Raw genomic sequence first — 13,413 nt, forward strand, 5'->3', positions numbered from 1 at the left:
AGGAGCCGCTCACTTCAAACGGACGCCCGTTACCGCGTGTCCTCCAGCGCTCATCGAACAGAGTGCACTTTGTTTCCTGCAGTTGATTTGTATCGTCAGAGCCACTGACATGCACCGTTTGAACAACACTGTTCTCTCACCTGTCCGAACAATGTGAAGCGAAGGGCGTAAATACGCCGCGATGTGAACGGAACCGCTTAAAAGATTCGGGGAGCGCTCAAGCACCGTGAAACACATTGGCACCGGCTATAACGCCAGAGACAGACTGTTACGAAATCATCCTTTAGCACTTTCCGCTGTCTTTGCTTCCTTGTGTGTCACTGTTGCTCATTGTTGTGACATTGTGTCAAACCACTTAGAGAACCATGACAACGAAGGCTCTCTCTGTCAGTGTCAGAGCAGTGTCTGCAGGCAGGGAAGACACAGCGTATATAATATCACGTCCACTTTTGCTAATACCACCCTCTCTGCTCTCGCCTCCTCCCGATGTGCACGGACCATTTCATTTGTAATGAAGCCCGCGCCTCCCACACCTAAATGGATTATAGACTTGTGAGCCGTGAACAAGTGCAAAGGAGCTAAAGGTGGCAGAGTCGCCCAGCGCTCACAAAGACGTCCTGTAATTAAAGGATCACAGGTTAGATCCCCGCAAGAAGCTTCCCATTCAAAGTGTCCTTGAGAATCCACTCAAGGTCGTTCCGTTTAAGAGCTAAAAGAGCTAAAGTGCAGGTTTCTCGAGAGGCAAAGTCACATTTCTACTTCATTGTTTCTCAACATGTGAGAATCTGTGATGAAGCCTCAAGATTTGTGACACAATCACAATGGTGTCCACTCACATGTGCTTTATCGTCTACTTTCTACTAAACGGGAACATAATGAAACATAAAAAGAGGAAGGCCTGAAGCTCCTTAAGAAGAATGTGTACTGAGAGCCAAGTGCTATTCAATGTATTCACTGTTTAGCTTCAACCAACAAACAGGAACGTTTTATATGTGGTCATAACCAGAGGTGGGACAATATTAAAATGTCAGGATTATCTGATGTGAAATTATTTAAGTTTCAGTAAATCATCTTGTGATAATTGAAACTATTCAATTAAACCTTTAAGATGGTTTGATTACATACACACTGCAATCATCACCCAGAGGAATACGATGTTCTTCTGCGTCAGTGATTCAAAACATATTTTTTGAAAGGAAAATGAAAGAGCTACTGATCAAAAGAAAAAACACACAGAAAGTCAGATTTTAGTCTTAACGTTATGTAAACACGTTAGTCCGACTAAAACTGGACTAGTCTTAGTTGGAGTAACATACCGAGATAATGAGACTCATAGTCCGATTACTCCTGTATACGCTTAGTCTGACTAGAGTCAGACTAACATACCTGGATAATGTGATTAATAGTCCGATTACTCCTGTATATGCTTAGTCGGACTAGAGTCAGACTAACATACCTGGATAATGTGATTAATAGTCCGATTACTCCTGTATATGCTTAGTCGGACTAGAGTCAGACTAACATACCTGGATAATGTGATTAATAGTCCGATTACTCCTGTATATGCTTAGTCGGACTAGAGTCAGACTTAGCGTCCTTGTTGTCATCCGTAACACATATCTATCTATCTATCTATCTATATATCTATATATATATCTATATATATACGTAGTACTGATGGGATAATGATGATGAGATATGCGTGTTTAAAAAAAATGCAAAAATCAGAGCACAGTAAACTAGAAAACAAGAAATCACTGATGAACAGAAAAACTAAATCACCACCTCAGCAGATGACAGATGTAACCATCGCTGTGTGTGTGTATCAATATAGAGACCAAGTCCTCCAGCTCTGCAGTGTTGAACTGAATTCATGTTGAGATGCAGAATCTGATTTCCTCCCCTCTCCCTCGCACGAGCATCGGTGAATGTGTGTGTCCTTGTTAGTCAGATACTTCTGTCCCAACCTTACGACCTCTGCCCTCCTGCACCTGAACTCCGCCCCGCCCCCTCTCACATACCCTTGAAGGAGGATGAGGTGGTCAGTTTCCCCGTTTCATTTGCCTCCAGTCACGCAAGGCTGCCCCCCCGTGTCTGTGGCCGCCTCCCGGCACTAAATCACAGACGGAGCCGGGGCGCCGAGCCGTATCGGTGACTCCTTTTATGATGTTCTGTAGGATCCCCACCATTGAGAGGTATGTGATGTATGGCCACTAACACGTCCACACCCTCTCAGGGGGTCACGGGGGCCGGCTCGCCCCGTGAGTCACGCTCACAGCTGCCACTCACTTATTCCCATCCCGCTGAATTGTATCATTGAAAACCTCATTAAGCCGCAACACTAGAGAGCTCAGTGTTTGTTCTGCTCAGCCTCCCCTTGGTTTGTTATCAAGCTGTGACAGTTTCCATTTGCAGGTGTTAGATACTGTTTCTGTTTCCTCTCCACTCTCACTCCCGGCTCCCTTTTCTCTCTCTATCTCTCTCTCTCTCGCTCTCACTCATTGCAAACATGATAGAGAGTGTCACCGGCCGCTGATTTGCAATTTTGTGCAACCCCAGCAAATGGCTGATGTTAAAAAGAGCAAGTTAGCTCAATGGATTGAACCGCAATGCAGCAAAAATAAAAATCATCTTTTAAGAAGTGGCCCCAAACCACAACACAGACGGTCATGTGGGAAACGTTTGCGCATTTGCATGAAAGCCATTACAGAGTCGCGAAAAGACTTTAATGTAAATCCTGTACGCGCTGGCAGGTTATTCTGTCGGCTCGTGTAAATCTCGCCGGGCAAAGCGCGACGCCGACGGTGTCCACAGAGAGGGGAAACTGAGTTCTCTGTACTGCTCAGTTAGCAGCGGGAGAACAATCCAAACAGAAGCTGCTTTCACGCTGCAAGAAGCACAATCGACAGGTCGTTCATGGAGATGAAGAGAAAGAAACAAGGAAGCTCGGCCATTGACGGGAGACTCAACACGCTTGTTACCACAGAGCGCGTGCATTTTACCGTCTCCAAACCGACGGTAAAAACACTCGATATTCACTTCTCTATGAGTTCTAGTCTGCAAATCTGTCTGGAATCAGGGTGCTGGCAAATAAGACTGTGGAGGAACAGTCTAGTCTACAACATTACCACAGTCTCCCAGCAACAGCACGGCAGCTGGACGTGGTACTGATTAATAACAGCAGGTAATGCAGCACTTTAATTAGCACATTTTAAAACTGGTGTGTATATATATATGTATACACACACATATATATGTATACTATATATACTGCATATATAGAAAGAAATATTTAAACAACACACACACTGATGATTAAGCTGCTCAGCTCCTTTTCTCAGCATGGAGGTGTTTGGAGCTCGCCTTCAGACATTCTCGGCTGCACACAGGAAGTGATTTGTTTTATGTCAAGACAGATGGAGGCGACGGCTGCAAACAGGTTGGAGTAAGACAGAAAACAAAGAGAAGCGGCCACGGAAAGTTTGAGTCGTTCAAAACACGGTCATTCAGCAGGAGCCTTAGTCCCATTCAACTTATACATGTGTGTATATGTATATATATATACTTATACACATACACACATATGTATATATATATATATATATATATATATATATATATATATATACATATATATATATATATATATATATACACATATATATATAATTATATATACACACGTGGTAAATACATGGTAGACCCGTCATTTTAAGGTCACGTGACCTTAAAATGGAATCGAGGACAGTGTCAGGCTGGGAGAATTTGGGGTTGTTTTCACCTATAACTTCATGTCTCACTAAATGCGTATCTTAACAGTCTGTTAAAGGGATTTTTTGATGTCAGCCAGTTTGAAGATGCACAACACACACACCTGTGGAGGGCAGTGAGTGAGTCTACAGGACTCGTCCTCACTGTTTGGGGTCATAAATATTCATCGGGCATCTATCAGCCTTTAGGGATTAATCTCAGGAGTGATGGTTAAAAACAGAGAACACAAAGCCACACATGTGGCATGTTAAGTCCATTATACACCGTAAAGTACCAGGTACCGCCCGCAGGAGACTAATGGCTTTTTATCGCGGCTCCCCGGAGGGCAGTGGCCCCTCCACCTCTCGCAGCACGCCGTCCATTAAAGCCACACAGGTTTCAATTCGAGAGCACATTCTCCCCCAAAATGCACCTGCTTTACAAGTAAAATGAGTGACATTAGTGAGACAAACAGCCCACACGTTTGCTCTTTTCCCTTCCACAGAAAGCCACCCTCAAGACCGAGGGTCTATTGTAATGGGAAGGCTCTAATTGACGTAGTTGATGCACTCGCTTTTTTTGTTTCTGACAATAAAGCTGTTAAATGTCAGTCATTTTATTTAAAAGGTTCTGGAGAACTTGTTGAAATCAGTGGCAGCTGGTGATAAAAAAAAAATGTTGGGGGCGGGCCGGGGGCGGGCGCTATTACAAGTTATGTGGCGTATGGAAGCCAGGTTGTTTAACAAAGGTTGCTTATGAATCGATCCATTCACTGCTTGTTTTTCTGTGATATAAAGGTCAACAGGAAACTGATTCAATACACAGTAGCTTATAGAGATACAGCGCCACCCACAGAGGCGGAGTCACATGTACACGGCCAATAATTAGTTTCTCCTCCTCCGCATGTATACTCAAGACTTGTCAACTTGTCCGATTGCCTGTCTTAGTCGGACTACGGCCTTAGCTTGACTAAACTGTGCATGTAAACATACTGATTGTTGTATTCCCGCTTCCTTTCAAGGTCTAGTTTGTAAGAATTAGTGACAATGGTGAGACTGCAAAGTGCAACAAATTCACTAGAACTGTTATTTTTTTTCAAAAAGAACATTACATTACATTACATGTCATTTAGCAGACGCTTTTATCCAAAGCGACTTACAATGGAATTGAGTACAATCAGCCAGGGGTGGAAACGAACTTGCGACCATGATGTCTTTCGCACACAGGGTAGGGTAGGGTCTTAACCACTGAGCCACTCCACCCCCCAAAGAACAAATGTTATGTTAGCAAAAAGATAAAATAACAGGTGACTCCGCAGATTTATTAGTTTTTACATTTTCCATCGATGGTTTAGAGCCAGAAAATACTTCCCCAAGCTGCTTTTCAGATGCTATTGAGTCTTTCATTATCTGATAGGCCAAGATATCTGAGGCCCTCTGCTGGACCACGCTGGAATTACTTCAAATGGTCTTATACACTTCTAGGGTTTTTAAAGTCCCGGTTTGAACACACTGCTGCAGTAACTTGGCGGGTCGATGGCTTGATACTGCTTTTCCGTGTCCCACACGTTACCAAATATCGCGAAAACTTGAGCATGTACCGATACCGATATCAGTCTGATACAGTGCTTTCAGTCTAGTCACATGACGGCGATGATAGACATCTCTCTTCACAGCATGAAGCTGGAATTTAGTGAAGCATTTATGTCATATTCAGGATTTATGAATAGTACTGTAGTTTTCTAGATTATTTTGTATCAGTGATACCAAGTGTTGTATTGGCTCATCCCCTCTATGAACGGCTTATTCTAAGGCTACGTTAAGTGTCCTTTCCTAAGTGTCTGCATCACTGCCTGAGATAGAAAATGGATGCAGTTGATGAGGGAAATGTCCGACAGCTTCTGGACTCTGTCGTTTCCAAGTTGGCGCCTCCTTCGCTATGAGGTCATTGAATTTGTTGTCCTTGTTAAAGTGAAGCACAAACAGCCTCGCCGTTAAACAGCTGCTTTCAACAGGGACACGTTTACATCTCCGTCCAAGCAGCGCTTAATGAACTGCTCATCCACGTCATGTCTGTTGGACGTCTTTCACCCCAGTTTACAAAAACGACGTTGCCGAGCAGCCTCCAAATATCTAACGGGATGAAATGATTTTTTTTGAAAAAAGTCCTGACATTTAATATCCAAAGGGTCAGAGGTCCGCTTCACTGCGAGATCATTACATTCTGCAATTTTCTTACTAACTCAATAACTCCGACGAGGAGATTGCGACCATATGTCACATCTGCTCCGATACTTAATTGGTGACACTAATCTTGCGGAGGTGCCAACCTTAAGTAAAGTGCCACCTTATGGTGGGACTCTCCAAGTGTAGGGGTAATTATATTATGAGCTACACTTATTAATTTTACTATTATTACTGTCATATGCTTAACGTCTCGCTTGCTCCGAACACCATATGCAAACAACACTTTGCGTTATTTAGATTCTGTAGAAATACGGCCATTTTTGTGTTTAAAATCTATTAAATAATGCTCGCCTGTCCTCTATGACTCGTATTAATATCAGTATTGCAGTGTGTGCAGGCGGCATGACGTCTGGAGATGTGGCGACATCTGCTCTTCTCATTACAACCACAGGTTTATCCATAATATGAGCACCGACAAAAGTCACTTCCGACCATCTGTGAGACACTGACGACATGACTCATGGACGAGTCGGCAAGATTGGGAATATGCTCGGCGACTCCTTTATTACTTTTAATACTTGTTCACCTGCTCCTGTTAGACAGTGGTGGGCAGAGATTACTATATAAAAACCTCATGATATAACAATATAATTGGGGAATATGCAATTTTTTTCTCCACATAAGCTTTTCAGAGCTTTTCTCTGGATTGTAGCCAGTACTCCTACCTTCCTACCTAATTTAAAAGGACTCAGAAATAAAAAAGATAGCGGTCAAACCTTAATTTGCAAAAGCATAAAATGGCTCACCGTTGCAATTAAAACAATAGCAACAGAAGAAGTCACACAGCTCCAACATTTACCCCCCACTCACTTCACGAGCACCATTTTAACCCGATCCCCAGGACAGACGGACCTCTATTTTGTTCTCAGTGGTGAAAGTCTGGACCCAGCAGTGTCCAATCTATCCTCCACTTTACCTCCAATTTCCATTAGCACCTCTCTGCCTAAACTGTGCTGCTCACAATGAGACACATTTGACTCATTCTCTGTAAAGTTTAGAAATGGTTGTGTGAGAAGTAATTTTCTTTCCCCCCCTCCAGTTGATCCCTGATTTGAACTTCAGCAGGTCGTCACAAGCATTGAGCTGCTGCCCCTTGACTGGCTGATATGTGTACCTAATAAAGTGGCAGGTGCAGGCTGGATTAATCTGTCCAAACACGACCAGAGCTGAGTTGACCTAAGCTGTGCATGATTTTCTGTTGCCCTGTTACCATGGATACTGCCTGTAAATGATCATCAATATACACATGAATGTAAAATAGAATACAGTTTACGTCCCAAATGGGGGATTTAAAGAATTTGCATGCAGTTATTTTTAATTCATTTACCAAATATCTCTTGAAAATTCTGTTTTTATCATTTAAAAAATAATATTGGGTAGAATAGATATGACTGTTAGTCGCTACATTGTTATGATTTATATAGTTATTTGGGTTAGGTTAGCCTCACCAACGCCCCCCAACCAGACCAGGACAAACAATATTTGTCTAAACCAAACCAACCCATGGTGACGTTAACTTCTGGTTTTGGCTGCGTTCCCTAAAGGTTCTCCCCTTCACAAGGGGTCACAACCTTCACACAACCTTTAGAGAGCGTTCTCTTTTGGTTCCCAGAACCTTTGTACAACCTTTCGAGAACATTCTCTTTTGGTGCCCAGAACGTTCCAACAACACTCCTTTGGAAGTTCTGTAGGTCCCAACACCACCAATGTGCACATATGCGAAGTATCACACTACAAGGATAGGGTGTGTGTTACAGCAACACTTAAGGGAGGATGGGGGGGGGCCAACGTCGTCTCTAATCGCGTCCCTTATGTTCTCCAGCAGTGGATAATACAGTTAACCATAGCAAGACATTTACCCGTTGAGAACGTGAAGCCAAAAACCTCCATTATTCAAACACTTGAAAGCTCAAATTATTCATTTCACTTTGTCAGTAAAAGACGTCACTTAAATTTGTTTAAATCAGGTAAAAAAAAAAAAGAGCAGTGTAATTTCTCGTCACTTCTCGCAATCAGTCATTCTGAGAGAAAGGGTGCCATCCTTTCCAAACAGTGGCTAATATCTCTGCATGAAAGAAAGCTCTTTAAATGCAAAGTAGCATCGGGGTAAGTGAGACATCACAGGTTCTTATGCTCTTTACAAACAAACCGCAGTAGGCAGGAGCATGATATCATTTTATGATATTTTTCTCACCACAGACTCACAGGGGTGTTTTTTTTTTTTTTTTAAATTGCAGATCTGCGATGGAGTCGAGAGGACAGGTGTCCCCAAAGGATTTCGTCTGAGTGTAATTATTTCCCCCCACTAATTAGCGAAGCACCAGAATAGCAGCTAATTGAATAAACCTCTGTACCACCTGAGCAACAGCAACTGTTTTACAGCTGCGTGTTACAGCTGTTTCTCACAGCCTGTCATGGACAACCATAAGGTCTATTTTTGTGCCATAAAACTCAGAGAGCCGGTACTTTTCTTTGTGATCGTGCTGCACTGTCATCTCTGAGGGTGTGTTCACACCTGAGGCCTGGTTAGGATTTATAAGCACGTCCAACTGTTCACATTATATTCTGCAAGTGAACAAATCAGATCTGCGTGTGTCCATATTGACATTGTCTAGTCCAGTCGTCCACATGAAGTTCTCGAGTTACAGGACACGCCCCGGTAAAACTAGTAGTCTGAACAAAATGGAAGACAGAAATCGGTGCCTGTGTCTGTCCCACGTGGTTTCACACTTTGTTCTGATTGCAAGGAAGCGCCAGAAAAGGAGGACACGGATGAGTTGTGCCGCCATTACTGTTGGAATGGCGTGTGGCGAAGGGTCACCGAGTGACCGAGACATTCGGATTGAAACGGATCGGTAAAAATCTGATCAGAATCGCATTCAAAACCAGAAAATGGGATCTGCTAGCTACAATCTGGATATGCTTAATGATCCTACTTGGGCTGCCTAATAGTCTGTGCGAAAAGTCACGTGATCAGAAATACTGCTCAGTTATTGGTCAGGCATAGCCAGGGTGAACCCAGCCAATGGACGCCGTTTTGTCCAACAACAAAATTTGAAAACCCTTGTGAGCTAGAGATGGGTTTAACGCAATGACGACAGAGAAGTGACGTCCAGCAGCTTTTGTGGACATCCAACATGGCTGCAACCAAATAGCAGCCGTGTTCTTGCTCCTATTTTAAACAATTTCCCGGATAAAGTCGTCCGACTTCATGACAAGCCAGCCATCACTCCTGGAAAATGTGTAACAAAACATGTTCCATTGTCATCCAGATCATTTGTCTGATTGGTCGTAGGTCTATCCACTTGCATGAAGAAGCATTGGTCCCGCCCCTTTAAAGTGGGAGGAGACTACACCCTTCCTCGACTCAGGTCAGAGATGTAAGGCTGGTAAAAAGACAAATCCCTGGAAATCTCTCCATCATAGAGCATCAGAAGTTTAATGCTCCTCTCCTCCGGTGTCGGGGGGTTAATGGTGTCCATCCTCAAGCGTCTGGGAGGCCCCAACCTCTACTCTCTCATGGGTAAGAGAGCACCATTAGCCGCGCTAGCATCATCTCCCTGGAGTTGCCTTTAAGCAGCTTTGGGATGACAATGCTCTGTGACATGCGCCAGACATGGGGGACAGACGCACCGTTCTCATTTCCATCCATCACAGGCTCTGATCCCGATCCTGTCTTATTCTCACCTGCAGATGCCGATGAGAACACGACGCTTCCAGGGAAAGGTGAGGACGGAGTTCACACCAGTGATGAACCGACTGTTCACATGGAACCAAAAGAACCGCACGAAGGGCGGTAAAGACACCAGGGTTTGATTCAACCGCTGCTGTGACTGCACCATAATATTGCATTTCAAAAAAACTCTCTATAAAAACTCTATGAAATATACATCTAAAACATATCTTCTTGATCACTTCCCAAGGAGAGGGGGGGAGAACAGAAAAGAAGATTAATCTTTTATAAAGACAGAAACAAACCTTGGCTGTGAATAATAATTGCAGGATTACAGGATGAACAAAAAAGGTCCAGGTTAAAACTAAAGTTTATATATACAGTATATATGCATTTTTACTGAATTTACAGTATTATTACAGTTAAATAATAATAAAAAAATAGTGGAATGAATAGAGCTTCAAATTATTTGAAAATGAAACAGGAGTCCGTCATATGCCAACGCCTCTGTGAGTATATATCGAGAAAATTGGTCGTAGCAAACTGACAAAACTGAAGCCAATGTGGAAGTACCTGAAACCTGCATTCTCTTGAACGGCCATTAGGGGGCACTGTGTCAATTACATTTAAGTCAATGTAAAGTTGGTCGCTACTGGTACAAGTTTATTTCTCTACTTCCAAACTGCAAAAATACAACTTTAATTGAAAAGAAATCAGTCAAAAGTCTGACTTTATGTTTGTTTTCTGAATCTAGGAGAAGATACGTCATCAGGACTGTGACTGTTCTCCACCTCTTTCTCTCTGGTGATGTTTGGCAGTTGGTGTATTCATGATCAAAGTGACATTTAATGTAAAGTTTTGAGACTGATGAAGTAAATAAATCATCTTGAGGGAGCCGTAAAGGCCTGAACCAACAACTTTTCAACCTGCTGGAGGCAACAGTGGAACATTCACATATCACCAGACCACCAAGAACACTTTTGACCATTCATTCATTCATTCATTTAAGTGATGGACCAAAAAAAACCCTGCCAGAAACTGCCGGACTTCTACAGCAAAACATTAGACATCAAGTGTCAGTCGTATCAATAATGAATGACTACTTTATTATTATCTCTCTCCACAACCTCTGATAACAATTGCCAAACAATGTAGACTCTGTAGGACATGTGTTTGTTGTCTATTAAAAGCACACATTATTGGAGAAGTGTCAGAGAAAGTGAAAGAGCGTCTCATTATCGGGGTGTATTTCTGTTCTTCTTATCGTCAGCCTGTTATTATTATTATGACTATTATTATGTGAAACGGCGGGCAGAACGCCGTCCTTGGTATTGTCATGGGGGGGGCGATGAGTATTTGGCCTTCACGCTCGGTGAAAGTCCCTCCTCACCTCACATGAAACTCTGAACTCGTCTCTGAAATCACTGATGAGGCTGAGCCAGGCGTCAATCGGCTGCAAGGACTAAATCCGTGCAGCTTCGACATTTTGCGTTGTCAGTGTCAACTTTTCTAAATCGACCCCGTCTGTGTCTCCTCTGTCTTCCTCTAGGGCCGTCAACTAAAGATCATTTTCTTCATCCTTTCATCTTAATTCTTTCCTTGATTCATTCAAAATGACCTGTTTGGTCCATAACAGGTTGAAAAATGTGGATCCACCTCAAAATCACAATGTTCTCACATATCCTGAATCCAGAAACCAGACAATATTCACATTTAAGAGTTAAAACTTTAAGTTAGTTAAAAGTTAAAAACACTTCCTCACTTATCAGCAATTAATTTAGTAATCAGTTAATAATTGATTAGGCGTGGCGGCCCTATCTATCGCTCTTTATCTCTCGTTTTTAAGACTTTGTTTCTTTTTTACGGTTCACTCTTGATGAGCTGAAGACATGTTTCCACTTTGGCGCACAATAAAGTTCTGTTCTATTTAATTCTATTCTTTTTTCACAGGTTGTGAATATGACCCTGGTGTCAAAAGAAACCAAATGCGGCACATTTAAGTGGCTCAGATGACTCTCAAATTCAACACAAAACAGAGTCAGTACTCTACGATACATTAACATTAGTATTATTTATTTCCTGGCATCTCACAAGGCTAAATGTTGCATATTGGACCTTTATTATTGACATATTGGGCGGTAAGGATGCGAGTCTTTACGTACCTCACAATTACAGTTCGGTTAATGACTCAAATGATTCTAAAGTGATGATATAATTTCATATAAATGCATTAATTAACAAAAAAAAAGGTGTATTTAAAGATCCATCATTAAATAGAAATACAAAATGGAGGAACATAAAAAATTTGCTAAATGTTTCGCTGGTCGACAGCAACAGGAGCCATTTTTAAACCTATTTAATCCAGATTATGCTTTTCGGATTGGACACCGTCTTTGCTTAAATTTACACGGTGACGTATGAGGTTTTCGATTCATAAGAGATGATTTCTCCCAGCAAGGCAACCATAGGTGCCACAGACTGTGTGTTACTGCCTGATACTTTGAACTTTGAAATTTGAATTTCCTCAGCACACGGCCGTAGAAAAACAACTTTACTTAACTCCAATAAATCCTTACTTCTTTGGGAACTAAAGCCAAACCACAATTAAATGACAACGTGTGACATTAACACATTTGGCTCCTGAATTATGATTTTTAATATAGCAGGAGAATTGTCCCCGTCGACCCCTCGTTGCACATATTTCTCATTTAATATTCGTTATAGCACATAACTAAGCTTCCTGCATGCATTTATTCACTGCTCGGATGGTAGTTAAGGGCTTTATGGTGACTATATGTCGCCCAAACTCCTGTTCCACTGGCATTCTATGTATAAGCTGAGCTCCATTAAGTCCAATAGACCTAAAACTTAATGATCCATCATCATTCACTGTTTCTATTTTAAAACCGCTGCGCCCAAAATCTGCAAACACCATTACAACGCGACGGTGGGAGAGAGAAGCAGCGAGCGGAGCACGAGAGTTAATGCGGCCGCTTCATGTGCGGAAGGGTCGCAGAGTCGCGGAAATGTCGAGAGAGGGAAAATAAGTGGCCGCCGCTTCACATCACAGGAATAATTCATGAAAGATATAACAATCTGTGACACCTGACTCTGACAGTGATTATTACTGTCGATACTTTCACCCGGCGCCGCTTCCAGCGAGCAGAGTGCAGCGTCTCACTCACAGAACGTCTTCAGAGACACGGGAACAACAGCTTTTTCCACTGATATTCTAAACACGGTGCAGCTCACTGACAAAACTGCAAGTCGAAACTATTAAAATTCTGATTCAGGCTTGTCCTGGCTCCCCCCTGCCTCATATACAATTATATTGTTTGGGGCGGGGCTTGGAAAAAGAAGATAAGATCTCATAAGCGTAAGTGTCTGTGGTCTTTGGTCTTCTGACGTCTCCTGACGTTCGGAGAGAGACGCGTGATCTAGATAATTCTGCCGGCTAATCAGCTTTTTTTGTTGGCACGGCTGACAGCGGCGTCAACACCGGAGAAGTCCCACGACAAGGCAAAGATGTGCGATTATGCAGAGGAAATGACAAGAGGTAATTCTCTGTGCTGGGTTCATGTTAATCATGGAGGAAAGTGGAGGCCGCTTCTCCACAGTGCTCCCTGCTCTGACGGCATATCTGCTCACATTTCATTTTAGTGACGCCAAAACTAATTGAGGAGCACAGCAGGTGGGCGGGCGCACGGCGGGCGCATGAGTTCACGTCTTGACATTGAATGTGAC

General features: G+C 42.7%; 1 long non-coding RNA gene across 1 annotated transcript in view; it reads left to right on the forward strand.

Annotated features, from left to right (window-relative positions):
• Positions 1-10,479, forward strand: part of LOC122783207 — a 30,797-nt gene extending 20,318 nt beyond the window's left edge. The window contains exons 2-3 of the long non-coding RNA XR_006362008.1: positions 9,690-9,792; positions 10,424-10,479. This is a non-coding gene — a long non-coding RNA (uncharacterized LOC122783207). The remainder of the gene's footprint in view (positions 1-9,689; positions 9,793-10,423) is intronic.
• Positions 10,480-13,413: the final 2,934 nt, after the last annotated feature.

Source organism: Solea senegalensis, linkage group LG16 (genome assembly GCF_019176455.1).
Source record: "Solea senegalensis isolate Sse05_10M linkage group LG16, IFAPA_SoseM_1, whole genome shotgun sequence".
Classification (NCBI taxonomy): Eukaryota; Metazoa; Chordata; class Actinopteri; order Pleuronectiformes; family Soleidae; genus Solea; species Solea senegalensis.